The sequence below is a fragment of the Lactuca serriola genome, chromosome 1 (genome assembly GCF_051521515.1).
Source record: "Lactuca serriola cultivar US96UC23 chromosome 1, Lser_US96UC23_V15, whole genome shotgun sequence".
Lineage (NCBI taxonomy): Eukaryota > Viridiplantae > Streptophyta > Magnoliopsida > Asterales > Asteraceae > Lactuca > Lactuca serriola.
The window spans coordinates 64,252,903-64,273,739 of record NC_136408.1 but is presented as its reverse complement, the minus strand read 5'-3'; the positions used below and the strand labels follow the sequence as shown (position 1 = coordinate 64,273,739).

At 33.7% G+C, this 20,837-nt stretch overlaps 2 long non-coding RNA genes across 3 annotated transcripts; one reads left to right on the top strand and one right to left on the bottom strand.

Annotated features, from left to right (window-relative positions):
- Positions 1-3,706: 3,706 nt before the first annotated feature.
- On the bottom strand, positions 3,707-9,868 carry LOC145089872 (uncharacterized). Of its 2 annotated transcripts, XR_013701416.1 has the most exons (5): positions 9,438-9,868; positions 9,110-9,246; positions 8,840-8,964; positions 8,514-8,587; positions 3,707-3,875 (listed from the first exon to the last, which is right to left on the bottom strand). It is a non-coding gene; the product is annotated as an uncharacterized LOC145089872 (long non-coding RNA). The 2 variants fall into 2 exon arrangements; XR_013701415.1 differs by lacking the exon at positions 3,707-3,875 and having other exon boundaries at positions 8,344-8,587; positions 9,438-9,858.
- A 1,915-nt stretch (positions 9,869-11,783) lies between these two features.
- LOC145069013 (uncharacterized) lies at positions 11,784-13,198 on the top strand. The gene is made up of 5 exons (XR_013689215.1): positions 11,784-11,810; positions 11,901-12,041; positions 12,552-12,667; positions 12,737-12,795; positions 12,876-13,198. It is a non-coding gene; the product is annotated as an uncharacterized LOC145069013 (long non-coding RNA).
- Positions 13,199-20,837: the final 7,639 nt, after the last annotated feature.

The following is a 20,837-nucleotide window of genomic DNA, read 5'->3' as shown; positions in this document are numbered from 1 at the left end:
AGGGGGGCAACAGGTGAGAATGAGAAGGGCAGAAGCAAACTCACAATGCGAAAAATCGATAATTAGATTGTCAGATTAAGAGAATCAGTTGGAGATAGGGGTGTGATTCACAGATCTGTGAACGATAATTCAACGATCAGCAACTGGAGGATTTTTTTATACTCTTTGATTTCTGAACTTCACTTATTAGGCGCGATCTCTGATTTTACATGAATTTGGTTTGCCGCCTAAAGTCTCTCCACGATTCCACTAAGATGACTAATTTCCCCCAAATCCACTTCCCGTCTCCTCATTTTCTCCCTGCTGCTTTTTTCCTGTGTGGCTGAAGATTCGTATTTTTTCCCGATTGCCACTTTCTGCTGTGTGGCTGATGATTCTTGTTCTCCTCTTGATGATTTCAGACTCCATCTCTACGACTTTACATGATATTTTACAGAAAGGAGTCTTTGTGGAGCATTGGGTTTTTTCTTTATTTCATAATCCTAGCACGTACTGGGTTGAGAGAAAACGAGAGAAGCGGAAGCTTGGAAGAAAATAAAACCCTAGCACATGCTAGAGAGAAGGGAGGTGGCGATGGCTTAGGGTTTACAGAGAGACGGGAGGTAGAGAATGAAGGGAGATCTAGAGGAGAGAGTATCAGAGAGGGGAGAGTGGATTGCAAGGATGAAAGATAGATAGAAGATAGAAAAACGAGGCGGGTTTTCAAAATTTTGGGGATTTCGTTTCCCCCTTGTCTACTGAAAGCGCGTTTCATTAAAATTATAAAGCGACAGGTATAGACGACGCGCGTTTAAGATAAAGTGCCTCCGTGTTTTTAATTTTTTTTTTCTTGAGACACTAAATTAAGGGCACGCAATAATGCGCGACGTGAATCCTTAAATTTTTTGGAGAGATGACACTATTTTAAGGGCACGTCCTTTTGCGTATCATTAATCAGTGCGTGTCGTAAAAAGCGCGTCATTAAAGGTCTATTTTCTAGTAGTGAATCAATTATTAAATAAGATTAGAGCCATGAAAGATTGATTAATCAAAACACAATTACAGTCATAATATGAGTTCTCTAACACAGCTTAATTCAATGATTCAATTACTTATCTAAGATTGGTTTAATCTTAGCTCTAATAAACTAGTGTTCACTACGTTATTAGGTATTCAGATTCATGCAGATTTGTGTTCACTAACTACACAGAACAAGAATTTAAAGTAATCAAATAATTAACTAAAGCATGCTAGGTAAAATCAATCAACACAAGCATATCACCAACAAGTAAAGTCAAATCTAATGCATTAAAACCATGAGTTCCGGCTTCATCTAGCTAGCAGAAACAGCTAGATTTAGCTGGACATACTAACGACTAAACAAACAAAAACTATAATCAAAGACATGTTTAAGTGTACCAATCTATAAACCAAATTATGAACTTCTTCTTCCTTGGTGTTAAAACCAGCTTGCAGGTCTTCTTTTCCTTTGAATTTCGTCTCCAGGAATCCTTCTAAGCCAGACAAAAGTTCCCCAAATCGTAATGGAGAGGGGTATATATATTTTCTGGAAAATCACCGTTCATGTCGTGAGAATTTAAAACTCACGTCGTGAACTCGAGGTAATCGTGATCGGTAAGGATTCCTTCACCCGGATGCTTATCTTCTAACTCTTTCCACTCACGTCATGAACCATCAACTGTTCACGTCGTGAGTACGTCTTTTTTGGGTGTTTTTCTTATCTTTCAAGCATTCAACCTCCAAAGTTCCATCCTTTAACGCTTTTAGTCCCTTTCTTCAACATGTCTTCTTTTTGGCTGCAAAATATAATTTAACCTTATAAGTACCATTATTCTATGTAAATGACCAAAATATATATAAAAATGTACTTAAATATTGCCTAAAAATATGTATAAATATGTCTATATCAAAGGGTATATAGAAAGAGATAGCAAGGAAGATCAAGAAGCGGGATCACAAACAGCTGAAGGCGTCGACTGTTTTTTGTGTAACAATGGAGAAAGCAAGCAGTAGGCGGTGATGATGAGAATCAAGCGGTAGAAAAGCTGGTCATCAAGATATTTGAGGCGGTGTGTTGCAGGTGATCAGTTGCTGGTAGGCGGTGGAGGGATATTAGGGATGATCTAGACATAACCAAACCTGTTGGAGGAGATATGACCATAGTTGAGGACGGGGATGATGTGGGCGATGACCTCCAATCTATTTAACAAAAAGCACAGAGAAGCTGAGAAGTGGTGGAGGTAGCAGAAGGTAGAAGAAGGGAGGAGACTCGATTTGGGGAGGATAAAGTGAGCGGTGGTGGAAACATCGGGAAGTAAAATGTGAGAGCAAAGTAAAGTAATTGAGAGATAGGCGGTGAAGAAGAATGACACCGATCTTAATCTGATTGGCTTACGGAGACGGTGAAATGCATACAGGACTAACACGTGTGTAGCTCTAATTTCAAAAATGGCCTAAAAGGATTTCCTACAAAGAAAAGCAAAAGACAGAGGAAATTCAACATACAAATATAAATAAGGGACCAATAATTTCGACAATCGCAAGTAGGAGGGCCGAAATAGACAAAAAAAAGTGGCTGTTCATTTATAGTTAAATCATTTATAGTTAAAGGACTATTTTTGCCATCCCTTAGCCATTTTACTGTAGCTAAGAATGGATAATTTTAATATATATATATATATATATATATATATATATATATATATATATATATATATATATATATATATATATATATATATATAGCAATTACACATCATTCAATGTTATCACCTGTTAAATTTTTCAAAGTAGAACAAATAAAAATAACATTAAAAGTACATTTACTTGAATAGGATAAATACTATTACATACAAATCAACATAAGTAAATTAGAGTTGCTTTTATTTGGTTTTTCATTAAACAGATCCGACCTCAATAATGCTTCTAACTTCTACTGCTACCTCCATATTTACCTTCGTATTATATAAAAGTAAAAAAAACAGCCATTAGATGCTTATATATTAGATGAATGATTAAATACAAATAAATAAGATGCTTCAACTTAGCTGATGTTATTTAATATTAAAAAAGTGGAAATGTAAGCATTATGTACCTTCGGGTTCAAACCATTGAATGTATGTTGTTATAAACCAAAATACTCGATCTCGAATTTTCTTATTGCATGAAATTTAGGCGAGTAAACAAACAAATCATAAAAGGAAAAAAATGCCCTCACTATATATATATATATATATATATATATATATATATATATATATATATATATATATATATATATATATATATATATATATATATATATATATATATATATATATACACACACATAAGAAACATGGAGGGATAACGTCATAAAAATAGGAACAATAAAGGGGAAATGTGAGAAATGGCAACTTACTCTCAATTTTTCTTTTCTTTTTTTCTTTTTTTGAACTAGACAAATAGTTCTTTCTATTACAACATTCTACTTTTTAATCTATAATGTTGTAATGGGAAGAAACGGAAATATGATGATATGATAACGACCTTAATGAAATAAAGTTGATATTTCTTCTACTTAATTCAAAGTGTCATGCTTTCATTTTTTTTTTTAATTAACACATTGTTTTGTATTTCACGTTTGATGGCTTTCCATTACATGAAGGTTGAGAAGTTGGTTGCTTAATATTTTATATCAACACATTTTTTTGTGTAACAACGTAAATTTCCAAACAAAATTTTCATTTTTAACACAATTAAAACTCATTTCATAATTCACCAAATCACATATGTCTCAAATGTTAACAAGTAAAATACAATCCTAGAATCATAAAAACAATCTCCCGCCAGTGTGTACAATCATGTCGGTGCCTTGCCGCGATCCTCGGAGCTACCTGAAACACATAACACATAACACAATAAGCATAAAGCTTAGTGAGTTTTCCAAAATACCACACACAACACAACAACCACTCGAGTCTATACCCAATAAGACCCTCCGGTCAATGTGTCTCAGTGGGACCCTCCGACCCCACAACTCTAATGGACCCTCTGATCCCTCGACTCAGCATCTCAATATAATACATAGTAAACATATCACAAAACAAATAGTATGATATCTCAACACACAACACATACACATAAGACCCTCTGGTTACACATGAGTTACCACTCAAGGTAAGTATAGTAAGAAGACTCACCTTGTAAGATAACTAGTAAAAATCCGGTGCCCGAACTCCTTGATCAAGCCTCTGTCTATCACAAGGATAAAATTTCTAATTAATACACTCCTTAAATTATCATTCCTTAAAAATGAGTAGAAGACCATTCCACCCTTCCTTGACCGCTCTTAATCAGTTTGACCAAACCTCAAGGTCAACTGAAGTCAACTCCAGTTAACAGTCCAATATTGACCAGACTCGCCGAGTGCACTCGCGTGACTCGGCGAGTTCAAGTGTATCCTCTGAATCCCCCCTAAGGCCTTACACGACTCGTCGAGTTAGCCTCCCAACTCGACGGGTTATCACTGGGTCACGAATCGCGGGGCAAAATCCGATCTGACTCGTCGAGTCATCTCATAGACTCGGCAAGTCATCTCCATTGCATCACTCATATGGCCTTCTGAAGTCAGATTCGGAACTCTAACTCATAGATCTGGCCTTTTAGCCTCCAAAAGTTACATAAAGGTCTGAACTTGGGGTTCATGCATGGTGTATATTGCTCTATATACCATTTTGGCCCTCTCAAAGCTTCATAGTTTCAAAACCCCAAGGTTACCCAGACATGGCTAGCTACTTTCTAGTTTCTCTGGTCCTCACAAGGTCTAGATCTAAGGAATAACTCAAGAAAGGGTTTGGATTCACCCAAAACCCCATCAAAATGGTGATACAAGCCCTAACTTATCAACCAAGGAAAATCTATCCAAACACAAGGAAGGCAAGAGCTTATACCCGATCTGAAGCTTGAAATGAAGCTAAAACTGATCCCCCAACTTTCCTATGAGATTCTTGCAACACCCTTGATCCTTTTCTCAAAGAAATGACCTCAAATTAGCCTCTTTCCTCTCTAGCTCACAAATGACTCTAAGGTTTCTCTTAAAGGGACGAAGACACTGATGGGAAGGGGCCAAGGTAGCCATAAGTGCCTTTAAATAGGCCCAAGCCCTGGAAAATTAGGGTTTCTACCTCCAGTGTTGACTCGTTGATTCGACTCTCCGACTCATTGAGTCCATTCATTTTTCACGTCACCATGTCGCGATCCTACTCGACGAGTTGAGGCGCCAACTCGTCAAGCCACTCCTCATATCTAAAAATAAATACTCAATTTATTATACCTGAAATTTTGGATGTTACAATTCTCCCCTACTAGGATTAGAATTCGCCTCCAAAGTCATACTCCTCAAATAGATCTGGATGCTACTCTCGCATCTCGGACTCCGGCTCCCAAGTCATCTCGGACTCTTTCCGATGTTGCCACTGAACCTGAACCAGGAGCACTTCTTTTTGTCAAAACTTTCACCTTTCGATCCATAATCGCGATTGGTCTCTCGACATATTCAGGCTCGCATCCACCTGAATGTCCTACAGTGTTACCACACCCGTCTCATTGGCTACACACTTCCTCAACTGTGATACATGGAAGGTGTTATGAATCCGACTCAACTATGCAGGTGGCTCCAAGCGGTATGCTACCTTACCCACTCTAGCGGTCAACCTGAAAGGACCGATGTATCGGGTCCCCAACTTGCCCCTCTTCCAGAACCGTATTACCCCTTTTCATGGGGATACCTTCAGGAGAATGAGATCTCCAACCTGAAACTCAAGTTCGGATCGTACCCTGTCTGCATAACTCTTCTGGCAACTCTGAGTCGTCAGTAATCTTTGTCTGACCTACTGAATCTGCTCAATCGTCTTAAGCACTATCTTAGTGCCACCCATCACTCGCTGCCCTACCCCCCCCCCCCCCAACAGATGGGGGTCCAACACCTCCTCCCATAAAGAAGCTCAAACGAAGGCATGCCGATACTGGAATGGTGGTTGTTGTAAGAAAACACCGCCTAGGGTAAGTATGTGTCCCAACTTCCACCGAAGCCCATAACACATGCTTGAAGCATGTCCTCGAGTGTCTGAATCGTCCGCTCACTCTTTCCGTCTGTCTGCGGGTGGTAGGTTGTGCTGAAATGCAATTGTGTCCTTAACTCCTCATGAAACTTCTTCCAGAACCTGGAAGTAAAACGCACATCCCGATCGGACACTATAGATGTCGGCACCCCATGCTGAGCTACCACCTTTCTCATATATATCTCTGCCATCCTCTCAGCAGAAGAGCTCTCACTGATAGCAAGAAAGTGAACACTCTTCGTCAACCGGTCCACAATCACCCAAATCGTGTCGACACCCGGCATGGTCCTTGACAACTTAGTGATAAAATCCATAGAAATTTGTTCACATTTCCACTGGGGAACCTCTAGTGGCTGTAACTTGCCATGAGGACGCTGGTGGTTGGCCTTAACCCAGCGACAAGTCAAGCACCTCTCGACTACCCACGCAACATCTCTTCATGCAGGGCCACCAATAATCCATCTTCAGGTCCAAATACATCTTAGTGGCCCTAAGGTGGATAGAGAATCTCGACCTATGCACCTCCTCCATCAGCGTATGTCGTGCTCTGCCCGTATAGGGCACCCAAATCCTTCATCGGAAGGTCAAAAGTCCTCTGTTGTCCGTCACAAACTCGGACACCTGCCCAATCACCCGTTCCTTCTTGCGGTTCTCCGGTCTCATAACCTCTACCTGGGCCTCTCGAATGATGTCTAAGACTGGAGTCATCACTGTCATCCTCATACACATGTCTCAGATCAGGGTAATGCTTTACGGCTCAAGGCGTCGGCTACCACATTAGCCTTGCTCGGATGATACAGGATCTCACAGTCGTAATCCTTCACCACATCCAACCATCTCCTATGTCTCATGTTAAGGTTGGGATGATCCATCAGAAACTGATCTTCCAACTCTCCTATGAGATTCTTGCAACACCCTTGATCCTTTTCTCAAAGAAATGACCTCAAATTAGCCTCTTTCCTCTCTAGCTCACAAATGACTCTAGGGTTTCTCTCAAAGGGATGAAGACACTGATGGGAAGGGGCCAAGGAGGCCAGAAGTGCCTTTAAATAGGCCCAATCCTGGGAAAATTAGGGTTTCTGCCTCCAGCGCTGACTCGTCGAGTCGGCTCTCCGACTCGTTAAGTCCATTCATTTTCCACGTCACCAAGTCGCAATCCTACTCGACGAGTTGAGGCGCCAACTCGTCGAGCCACTCCTCATATCTCAAAATAAATACTCAATTTATTATACCTGGAATTGCGGATGTTACATTTTGTTTCACATTTTATCCAGTTTTATAGAATAAATTCGGTTTTTTCTTATTAAAGCATCAAACTTTGAACACTATCAAACATTTTTTTTCTTCTTATTGAAGCATTACGCATGAAATGACAACATACTTTTCTTTATTTGTTGATCAGGTTATCCTAATATTATGTCTGCATATTAATTCTGCATAAGATAATTAACTAAAAAGGGTCAAATAATGACAGGTCAAATGAAACCTAAATAAAAGTAAGTTTCCATAAAAAAACATACAATACACATTCTGTTTTTTAGTGTAAATAATTCAAGAAAATGAAAGTTGGATGCTATTTCCCAGACATGGTACTTCAAAAAAATTCCAGACCAGATTCTTGTGAGAAAATGAAAGTTGCTAGTTTTTATAAAATATTTATGTTAGGATCGGAAAATTAAATTAGAACGTAAAGGGATATCATGAAACACAGACTTTTCTACTAAAATGTGTGCTCCATTTTTGACATTTTCTTGTATAATATCTAGAAATAGATATGAAGATACTTAACTTGCCACAACCTCCTTGTTTCCTTACAACTTACCCTTATGTTAAGTCTATCTACTCATCAATCTATTTCACATCAAAAGTAAAACAAGGCAAATTGCGATATTAGAAACAGAATTTGCTAATTGACAACTAATAACATTTTCACAAAAATATTATCGTTGCAATCTTTCAGATCAGGTATTATTTATATGGAGTTGTAACAAGAAATGCTTCACATGTGGTCTAAAGTTCATTTAGCAAAATATAATTATTTTCCAAAACCTATGATTTGTTTTGCAAATGAACAAAACAATATAATGATAGTTAAAAAAACTCAAAATAATTGATGACAACTTGACTTGAATTATGATTAGAAAATAGAAACATCTGCTTAATACCATTTTTACAGATCAAACACACAGATGCACACAAAGCTTAACAGATAAATACATACATGCAAATACCACATATTAAATACAAGAAATGGCTACCGTGTAAAATATTGAAAGTAAGTTACTAATATTAAATACAAGAAATAGCTATCATGTAACATTGTACATTGAAAGTAAGTTACTAATATTAAATACAAGAAATAGCTACTGTGTAAAATATTGGCATTAATCATAAAATTAAAGGAAATTCTACCTTGTAAAAATTGTTGGAAGCCAACACGAAATTTTAGTTATTTGCAGCCTTTTATGGATTCATTGTATGTATGTCTATTCAAACACAAACAAAAGATGGTCAATATATAAACTCACATAAATCATAAAAACAAATAACAATTAACAAACCAAATCATTCAATCTTACACAATTGATTACCAATTTCTAAGAATGTTATTAAACTCGATTCCCAATTTCTAAAATGTTTAGGAAAAACAATCCCGAAGCATATATCACCAGATTTATAAAAGTGAGAACATAAAACCAGCCCGATCTGTAAAAGTTGAAAAGAAACATTTCTCTTACCTCTATACGTGGTTTCGAGTATGTGAACTACATAATCCAAGTTGAAAATAAAACTTTCTCTCATGTCTTGAACTATGTATATCATTGGAACTTTATGAACCTCGTAGATGGGAACCTTAGCAACACTGCATTGGGGAATACCCATATGTTAGAGAGGGGATCATACAAACACTTCATCTAGGTCAGCAAAAAGGACTAAGTGCTAGATGAAAGTTAGAATGGAAAAAGAAAAACAGGTGAAACATGTGGAAGGAAGATTTTAATGTTTACCTCTTTATATCGATTTTTAGTGGCGGTGGTGATAGTGGTGATGACGATGTTGAGAGGTGCTACTGGTGGTGATGGTGTGTGGTTAGAGAAGCAATTGGTATGACCTTGACCTTCTTGTCCATCTTCAATATCTGCTTCTGATAGTAAACAACAAAAATTATTTAGAGAAGCAAACCAGTATGGTCCTATAAAATGATTGATTTCAAATATCATAAAAGATATAAAAGGATGCATTCTAGGGAAACACATGTAAATTTGAATCCCCAATTTTGTTGGTTAGCACATGGACGTAAAATGAAATCAAATTAGGAATTGAGAAAGCACGAACTAATCTTAATTCCAGTAAATTTTTGTTCCGATTTCCCTCCCTTTCGACATCGTCTTCTTGCTCGTTGCTCCATCATCAGAAAAACTGCAACATAAATTTATCGATGGTGGAATCCGATAGGTTGACGGTGATCGCTTAGGGTAGGGTTTTTAGCAGAGATAAGGTTTAGAGAGAGGCGTAGGGTTAGAAATCATAGAAAAACAAAATAAATCATATCGTCATTAACCTAATGGGAGGATGGCATGCGTAGTGGTTTGATGCTCTTGCTGAAACCTAATCCTCTTTTGTTCTGATGATGATCTTGATGTTTCCCACACTTACTGAAGAAATTTATTGATCCAAAAGGGTAAAAATTTATTTGTCGTGGAATGAGTAGGTTAATTTTTGGAATAATGAATGGGCTAATGGGCAATATTTTTCAAAACGAGTCAACTTCGGGACATTCGGGGCATTGTATCTGTATGAAACGGTTCAAATTTCTATGGCTAGTAAAAGTTCTACAAGAAAATAAGTAATTTCACTTACCATCCCTGTGCCGAAAATCGATGTATCCTTTGTGAAATTTGATGAAGAATCAACGTCGTGATTGATGGTATGGTTTTGGCTTCTAGGACGCTTTTATTTTGAATTTGATCGGTTGCTCTTGCTCCCTTTGTTCTTCTTGTTTTTCTTCTCCCTGATGATTCATTAAGCTGCACAATGTCTTAGTTCATGCAGGCGCTAATACATATAGAAATGTAGGAGAAAGGGGAGTAGATAGAGAAGAAATGAGGGAGAAAATAAAGAGAGAAACGAGAGACAGTAGGAAGAAATAATAAGAGATATGGCATCGTTGGTGGTAGTGTCGGAGTAGACACGACGACGAAGGAGACGCACGCAACGACTCAGTCATTTCCCATCGCAATCGATTTTTTAGCAAATCATGCAAAAATCAATTTTTTGTCCTAACGCATCAAAAGAATGAATGAACATAAAATAGTTGTATAAAATATTTTTGTAAAACTTAAGATTAGCTAAATATCATGATTATATAATTTAATTATAAAAAAAACAAAATCAAAGTTTACATTATTTGATTAAGAAAATTATCAAATGAGAAATCAATTAAATTTGGAAACCAAAAAGGTAAGTCATGTTTGATATGCCTTTTTCCGGAGGTCTGACCTCAATCTAAATCAATGCCTCTGATTCTGTGAGCTTTCAAATGTTGTTGACTGGAATAATTTCCAAGTGTTACTCCTATCGGTATCTTTCATACCCATAATTACTTTGACGCCTCCATACCCCACCAATGAATACATGTCTTCAACTTCCCACAAGAATGGGAGGTCGGTTTGTCTTTACGAGATTAGGTTGTAATCTTCTACTATCGCCATTGTCTCCTCTTTGATCATTAATATGGGAGGTATGAATTTTGATATTTATGTGTTCATATGCAATTGTGAACTTGGATTTATGGCTAAAATAAACTATAATTTGGCTTAAGAATCAAGTAGTTTCTATGATGATTATTGTGTCTTTACTTGTTAAATAATTTGTGACTAGATTAACTACAATTTAGCTAAGACAAACTACAATTATGACATTGATATTATGTATGTATATATTATTTTGATCGATTTTGGTTGACGCAGTTATATTTTGTTTGATAGATGCAGTCGCTTTTTAAGGGTTATTTTCTATGTGTAATTTTCATTAGAGCTTGGAAGTTGATAAACAATTGTTTGTGAGTATGGCTACTTTGTTTGTGATTATGAACTTGAAATCTTGAATACTTGAAATCTAATTGGTTTTTATCATTGAATTAATCATAGATCACAAATGAGACATATAACTAGTTGGAAACATGGGCAAATGGTTATTTTCATCATTCAACATGGAAATTCAGATACATAATTTATAATTTATCTAAATTTTTTATTAATACTCTCCAATCCAGTAGTGTTTAATGAAATAATGAAATATGTGCTTTATTCGTGAAAATGTAGCTGATGGTGTATTGTATTCAAGGTGGTTTAAATTAATACTCAACATCAAAGAAACTATAGAAGCCTCGAATGTATTTATCATACTTTTTGAACCGACGTGTTGAAATTAACTTGAGGGAGGGTGTTGGAAATATTGGAGTATTGTATCAAAATCTGAACTTGAATATTAAAAAGGCTGTCTAGTTTTATATTATGACGTAGCATGTTTTTGTTTTTATGCAGGAAAAATGTTATTGGGTAAAAGTTGACAAAAAGGCTAAAAGTAAAAGGACTAAATTGTCGAGTCATTGAGTGACGTGGCAAAGTGGATTTGCATATAAAATCGAACACCTCCAGACTCCAGTGTTTTGCTTCCGTCCTTTTCTTTCTACCCTTCGTCTTTTCGGTAAGAAACCCTTTTTATGATTTTCGTTTCATATGAAAGAAGACGACGATTCTGGTTTTTCTAATTTCACCGATGTTGAATTTGAAATAGAGTATCGGCGGCATGTCTGGTGGAATAAAAAACAGGAAAAAGAAAGCGAATGCGGGCTCTGTGACGGCGGTGGGGAAGGGTTCCGACAATATAACAGGGGATCAAGTATTGATCGCGTCCTCTGCTGTTGAGAAGATTCAGGTTAGTGAACCTCCATTTTTAATAACTTTTAACATTCATAGAATTTAGTTAATTAGCGATGAAACTTCCCATATCAGACTCGTTCTGGACATCCAGTATATTATTAAATGCTCTATTCATATCTGCTCTGTTGTGTGCTTTGTGGGCATCTACTCTCATCCGGCTTAATCTCTCGATTAATATTCATATGGGAAGATGTTATAGTTATGTGTAATTGTAAAAAAAGGTAAAACACACATCTAAAATCATCATATGGCTTTATTCTGTCATCCAACATACTCTTTGATCCAGTTTTCTTGTAAAATTTAGTTTCATAATCCAAAATTGGTTTTCCTTGAATGTTTAAGATATTTGATGAGGCTTCACATTCTAACAATGATGATCTGGAGAAGAAATTTATTTAATACAACCCTTTTGCAGAAATTTATTTGGATCATTTTGTTTTGCATTGCTATAGATGATTTTGGTGCCAATAATAACTTTGATCTTTGTTGTTGCTAATTCTGGAAGTGAAACTGAAACCCCTCCTCCTCCTGCATCTGAATTTGTAAATAAGTTGGAAGTGGATTTACGTGGACAGCGTGTAGAAGAGGGAATTGAGTATCTGAAAAACTACCTTGTAGTAAGTATGTATCTATTTCATTGTATTAAGCTTTTGGATTTGATTGTGTTTTAATTGGATTAAATCTATACAGATGTTGACTATATCCGAGTCATCACTGCAAGATGGGGCCCATCGGAGCTACAACAGACGGTATGCAGTCTAATCATTTTTTTTTTATTAAATAAATATTTGTGTTGCTTAAGATGTGGGATTGGATATGCCTTTTGCAGATTTGTGATCTATTGGATAAACAAGATATCAAGTGGGAGTTTGAAAATAGAAACAAAGGACGCCTCATAATCACATTTAGCAGGCAGAAGAAAAAGAGTTGGACTTGGTGGAATCTAATAGAAAAAATTCAAAATTTAGGAGGAACAGAGTCAGAATAGTGAATGGACGTGTAGTGGTTTTTAAACCTGATCATCAAAGTGTTATCGATGATCTTTTGAGGTAGTAGTAGTTGATGTTGTAAAGAAAAAGGAATTCATAGGAAAACTGCTTTGCCATTTGTTGAAAGATTTTTCTTAGTGGATTTTCTTCACTTGCATCTGCCCTTATAGTCTTCTTCAATTAATGTTTTTCTTGCATTGCCTTATTAATTTGGATCATTTGACATCTGAATGTGGTAATAAGAATTATGTTTTGATTTCCCCAACACCCCTTTCATCATTGGTTAATGTTAGAAATGATGATCATTGGGGTGTTTTGTTTATTTGAAGGAACTTGTGGTTATGATCTATACAAATGTTTGTTAGCTTATGTGGTATTAAAACTTAGTTACGAATAAATTTCAAGATTTGTTGCTCTCAATTAGCCTCAAATCTCGGTCCCTTGATTCGCTTTGATTTGGATTTCAAAATTCTTTGATTCTCTCTGATTTCTGATTTCCATTATTCATTCCCTTCAATTGTAAAATCATTATAACCCACAGATTTATTTTGGTTCGTCTATCTATTTAGCTTCAAACCGTTTGAAGCTTGATTTAAGTTTTATTTTTTCATTAAAAGGTTGTAAGTGGAAATGATTTTTTAACTGATTTTTATTGTAATTGCTTTGATTTCCACTGGTTTAAAGTCTAAAGTCTAAAATTGGTTCAGATGTGTTAGGACGATTATTGGACCTTAGATTATGATATTTATTTGTTTACTTGGTCGTGTGGGTGTGGGTTCATTTGTTAGCACTCGTATTTTCTATTATTCCTACAACTGTCTCAAATTCAATCGGTTTTAGTTTCTATCGTGAAGATTAGATTTCTCATTTCTATATCTTATTTCATCTACTTTGTTATTGGCATCAGGTTTTTCTTTCTGATACGTGTTGAAGTAATTAATTTAAACAATGACTGTTTATACATTTGTTATTTATTTGTTCACACATTTCTTCCAAACTTGAGTGACATGGTGACTTGGCCACTGTTATAGTAAAAAAAAAACCAGACATATTTGCCACTGTACAATCAAATTGTCAAATTGACATATTTGCCCCTCCGGTTCGGTTCAATACTGAAAATCGGCACCATGGACGGTACTAGTTCCGGTACCACAAGACTAGTAATTTGGTTGAATTCAATTGCAAATTTTAGCAGCTCATCTTCACCTCGTGATTCATTTGTCACTCCTACATCCCATTAACCCACCATTTAATTAATGTTTGCGATGAATTAGATAATGTTAATGATTTGGGTTCTTTATTTTTGGAAAGTTAGTAAAAACAAGATCTCTTTACATGATGGGGTTTTCTAAACCAACAATTCTTTTCTATATTCTGCTCTGGATAACTACAAAATTTAAAAGAAACAAAGAGGTTTCATAATTGGGTTTTTTGGTTCTACACTCTTAGTTATTATTATTATTATTATTATTATTATTATTATCTTGCTTACAAGAGTAGTTAAGTTTTCGAGAAATTCAATAGATTATTATATAATATGTTCATAAAAGTATGTTTCTGGTTTTTTGTATCGTTACTTTTAAGAAAATGGTGGGAATCTTTGTTACAAAGACCTTCCATAGGTGTATTGGTATGGCTTATTATTTGTGTGATAATTTATTTTATCTTTTTATGTTGATGTATGTTGCTTATATACCATATTTATTTTAAATAGAACAATACTATATTCATGATTGATTTTCTATGATTTTTTTTTTCATTTTTCTAAATTTGATATTATGTTATATCACTTGATTTTTATTACCATAAATCATTATCATTATCATTATATACTTATAAAGCTAGCATTTTTCCTTGCATCACATTTATTTGAAACTCCCATCTATTTTTTCTTTCACCACATTCATTTGAAACTCCCATGACTTTTCAATTTCATTCTAATAATAATTAAAATTTGGTTAATTAGGTTAAATAAATATCAAACCTAACATGTAATCATATATAAACTAAATTTCAATATTAAAATCATATCTTTACTTCTACTAATAAAGTTATGTTTTTTAACATATAACACATTATACTTAATTTATTAGTTTTAATATATTGTTGGATGTAAACAATTATCAATTTAAAAATACAATTTTGGAACAATTTGTATAAAATACTTAAATTATTAATTTAAATATAACATTACAGGGTCAACTTAAATATAAATTTTAGTTTAACTTAAACAACCTAAAGAATATTTTGTAAATAGTTAAAAATGATAAATTGTAGTGTCTTTCTAATAAAGATTTTAAGTTGGTTAATAAGGTTAAATAAATACCAAACTTAAAGTGTAATCATAAATAAACTAAATTTCAATTTTAAAATAGTATATTTACTTCTACTTATAAATTTATGTCTTTAACTTTTAACATACTATACTTAATTTATTACATTTAATATGATGTTAAATGTAAACATTATATGTTTAAAGCTACAAATTTTGAACAGTTTGGACAAAATACTTCAATTGTAAACATAAATATAATATTACAATGTCAACTTAAATATAAATTTAAGTTTCACTTAAAAAACAAAAGAATATTTTGTAAATAGTTAAAAGTGATAAATTATAATGATAAATGCAAAAACTAAATTGTAATCTCAATTTAACTAAAATATTTCTTAATGATTTTTTTATAATCATTAAAACTTTTCAAATATGTAGCTTAAAATAACTTACAATAACAATAGTTAAAAATAACTCTACATAAATGATTATATTGTTACCTTTAAAATCTAAAAAAAAATGTTTGATGTTTTAAATAATTTTAATGATAGAAATTAAAACACTAAACAAATAAATTTTAAAAAAATTAATTAATAATAACAAAAACTATAAACAACATTAAACCATATATTATATTTAATTTTATTCATGTGTAACTCGCGGGTAGAAGTCATTCAAACGATTGAGATTATGAAGTTATAATAGATGTATATATTATCATATAATTCAAAATTATCAATATATTATATCAATTTAGTATAAAAATTATTATATCAAATTTAACAACAACGTTATTGTTATATTTAAAAAGAAAACATATATTTGTAAATGTTTCAACTATATAGGCGTTTCTGCGCAACGCGCGGACATTCGCCTAGTTTAGATATATAGAACGTTTGTTTATATGTTTGAACCATTTTACATGTTAATTTAAATTAACCATTATACAATTATATACAAAATTTCTACCTATCTTTAAAAATAACTTAGGGTGATGATAACTTGATAAGTTGTTTATATTCAATCATTTACTATAACTGATTAATAATTTTGACTTTTTTCCTATAAAAAATTATTTGACTTTGTAATTATGTTCCCATAAGCTATAATCTAGTTTTAAATAAATAACTCTACCCTTATCCCCACCTACTTTGTGTTTTTTTTGGAGGAAAAAGAATGAGAAACAAAAATGTGCGTACGTATGTCGTGAGTCAACGACAAGAGAAAGAAGAGGCCAATGGCCTTTCTTCGGTGAGACGACAGTGCAACCAAAGGGGTAGACCTCACCTTTTTATGTGTGCGATAAAGAGACGAAGATAGCGGAGAAAAAGGGCACAAAGGATAGAGCAACGCTCGCTAATGCTACTGGCGGGCGGATGCTACTGGCGAGCTTGCATATGGTGCATGTGAGGGCTGGTTGTGGTCGGACTCTGCTATTGTCAACCATGAACCTCCGATTTCTATTATGGAGTCAATTTTTAACGACTATTGCAAACCCTAGATTGGTTATATTGATTGGGACTCATAACTTGTTAACACAATATTAACATATTGCAAATTCATAGTGTTTTCATCACATGAAGGTATTACCATGAAAGGATTAACATATGTTTGACTAATTGATTAAGAATTATGAGTTTGACGAGTTCTTGAAAGATCAAATCAATGACCCGACTGATGAGTATGGTGGTTCAATAGAGAATCGTTGCAAATTTGTCTTAGAAGTAGTGGAAAACAATGTAAACAAGATTAGGACTAATAGAGTTGGAATCAGGCTTTCACCATTTGCAAATTACCTAGATTCAAGAGCATGTGTTTAGATATATCCTTTTCAACCATCCAATCTAGTAGATAAAATAAAATGTATAGATAGATATATGAGATTAAGGAAATGAAGTCGGATAAGAAAAGTATATGAACGCCCATGTTCTTAGTGTGGCTTAGGTATTACTTTGGTTGGAGTTGTAGATTGCAGTTGATTTATTTTTGGTGGTGAATTTTTGAAATAATAATCCGACTCAAATTGAAAATCCCATATACTGATTGGAATTCTTTGTTATCGCTTATAGTTGCAATCTAAATTAGAGGTGGAATCGATATACAAAGGTGTGCAATTGGGATAATGAGGCAATGTGATAATGCGCATGAGACTGAGTTGATGATTTCTGGAATCTTCTACTGATCCCCTAACAAGTTGGGCTTAATTTCTTTGTGGTTCCAGTGAATAGCCAGAAACTAAGAAAAAAAGGCCAGAGTTCGAATCTTCTTCATGCCTATGTGTCCATTTGTGACCGATTGGTGGGTTAGGATGGAGAAAAATCATCAGCAATGCAAACAAAACTTTACTCTTTTTTTAGTGGTTCTAACAAAGAACACGATTATGTTTTTTTTTTTTTGTCACTTTGGTACCTAGAGTTTCCTAAATGTAGCAGTTTTTAGTTGTGTAATTTAAACCATAGATGGTAAAGAACCAAGGGTAAATTACACGGTTCGTCCCTATGGTTTGAGGTAATTTGCGCGTTTGGTCCATAACAAGTTTTTTTCACTCGGACCATCCCTATGGTTTGCATTTATTGCACGTTTGCTCCCTGGCCGATGTAGAAAGACAATTATACCCTTATAATATTATTTTTAAGTCTTGTTTTTTAATATATTTTATTTTTATAATAAAAAATAATGCAAATGGGCCCACCCTATCCCCTTATCTTTTCCAACTATTCTTTTCTTAAACTTCCATCTTATCCCGATTATCAACACCTCCACTGAACACCACCTTAAACCACCCTTCTTTACCTTATACCACCACCATTCCCAGTGAGAATCCACCATCTTATTATCCAAAAACACCATCAACTTCACATTTCTTCAACTCAATAACCACCTTCCTAATCAGTCTTCATCCACCTTAACACCACCTCTATTTATTGATTCTAGCCAAAACAGAACCTACACCATAGCCATCATCAAAGACCCCACATCCCCACAACACCTTCCTTTCCACCATCTTTCACCCTGTCATCATCATCGAACCTTTCATCTCGATCCTATGTTCTCGTGTTATTGTTGACCTGGAGTTTCGATTCAGATAAGAAAAGAAGAAAGGGGAAGGCGACTTGTTATCGATTCAAGAAGACACAAGGGTGTCAATCGATTATGATAAAAAAAAAGAGGGAAAACATGACCGATGATGGGAAATAGATGTTTGAAACCCAAAAGTCCAGTTCCATGTAAGAGAAGAACATCAATGTTAATGAAACCCATATGATAGAATTTACAAAGAAGATGATATCTGAAACAAAATCGAATTCAAAAGCTAAACCCACCACCTGATGCAAATCGATTTCCATAACTAAATTGATGAAGCTGAATTCAAACATTATACTAAAAATTGGATCTCAAATTGAAATCAAATTCAAAATTGACTCTGAAACTCAACCTCAAACCTCAAAATCGATTTCCATAACTAAATCCACCACCATCATTGGACGCAGGTGGCGATGGTCGATAAAGGAACGTCGATGGATAAACCTTGAAGCTTGAAGGAACAGGAGATGCCGACGGAGGGAAAAAATATGTGAGAGGTAATAAAGGAAGTGGGAGAAAATGTGTGGCGGTGGTTTAGGTTTTCTTTAAAGCTTAGTTTATATAATAATAAATCAGAAAATAAAAAAATAATAATAAAATAAGGGTAATTTAGTCGTTTTAGGTCTCTCAAGGACCCAACGTGCAACAAATATACATTTTAAGGACCGTTCAAGTTAAAAAAAGTTGTTAGGGACCAAACACGCATATTGCCCCAAACCACAGAGACCATTCGTGTAATTTACCCAAGAACCAACTACAAAAGAAAATTTAAACCATAGGGGTCATTCGTGTAATTTAGAATAAGTGGTTAACGAGATTAATGGTTAAAAACTAATAATAATGCTATTTGAGAAAAGCTCTATTATTTTTTTTGGTTGGCTCTGGCCACAAATGAGACATAGAGTTATCATTCTAGCCATTTTAACGATTTTTATGGTTAACTTTGTTAATTTTTTTTTGCAAGATTAGTCCTAAAAGTTCTGATTTGGTCCCTATAGTTTGCAAAAATTTACACATGTCCAAAACTCGGTTTTATGTTTTTTAACCTCTTTATTTATTATTTTTTTTTATCAATGCTAAACTTGCTTTTATATTTTTTAATTTTTAATATATTTTTATATTTTTCATTTTTTTTTCGTTTTTTTATTTTATATATATATATATATATATATATATATATATATATATATTATTTTTAACTTCTTTTTTTTCGTTTTTTATATTCATTTATTTTTCATATTTTTTTACTTGTTATTTTTTTTTGTTTTTTCATTATTTTTGCTTTTTTGTTTTTTAAGAAAACCAAAAAAAAAGTCAAACAGCAAAAATGTATTATACTCTAATATATTCATACACTTTACACTTTCTAAAAAATACCAAAAGAAATTATCAAATTGACGAAAAACAAAACGTAACAAAAATACAAAAAAAACAAAAAAAAAATAAACAAAAAATAAAAAATATATTCATACACTTTAAAGTTTTTGATAAATATCAAAAGAAGTTAGCTTATTGACGAAATACAAAACATAAAAATAAAAAGAAAAAAACTAAAACTATAAATAAGAATGTAAAAAACGATAAAAATATAAAAACAAGTTTAGTTTTGACTAAAAAATAAAAATAAATGAAAATAATGAAGTTAAAAAACATAAAACTGAGTTTTAGGCATGTGGTGTAATTTTTTGCAAACTATAAAGACCAAATTTGAAATTTTATGACTGATTTTGCAAAAAATTTAATTGAGTTAACCATAAAAATCGTTAAATGGGCTAGAGTGGTAACTTTATGTCCCATTTGTGGTTTGTGGTCATAGCCAACAAAAAAAATAATAAAGCATTTCTCAAATACATGTAAAAATGTTGTGGCTTTTATGGTATTTACCATTTTTCCTAACATAAACCGGTTCAAAGATGTTTTTTTTATTGATTCTATTACATTGATTCGACTTGGTTTTTTAAGATACCGTCTGATTCAATTCGGTGTAGAAGTTTGCATGAATTTGATCATTGTTGAACAACTCTCGTCTCCGGCTCTTATTGCGATTGGTTCGACCAGCTGGTTTGAGCCGATTTTTAAAACATTAAGTGATATACAAACACTATATTTTGCTAGTAATTGTTTTACTTATGATATTTTGTTATGGTTGACTATAAGTCATTTTCCAAGATAAAATTATCTATAACAACCAATAATATTACTGTTTTTAAATGAAACAAATTCAATCTAAAACATACGTAAACCAAAAACAAATTATAATTGAATAAAATTTACAAATCATGAAAAACGTTCTTATGCTTACAATAATTATCGCATCAAACAAATTCAATACTCCAGTATTAGGAAGTTTTTGAAAATTAAATGTAGTCTCCCATATAAAGGAACAAAGAAACAAGCCCAAATTGTCAATTTACGTTTGCACCTTTTTTTCTTCGTATTGCTT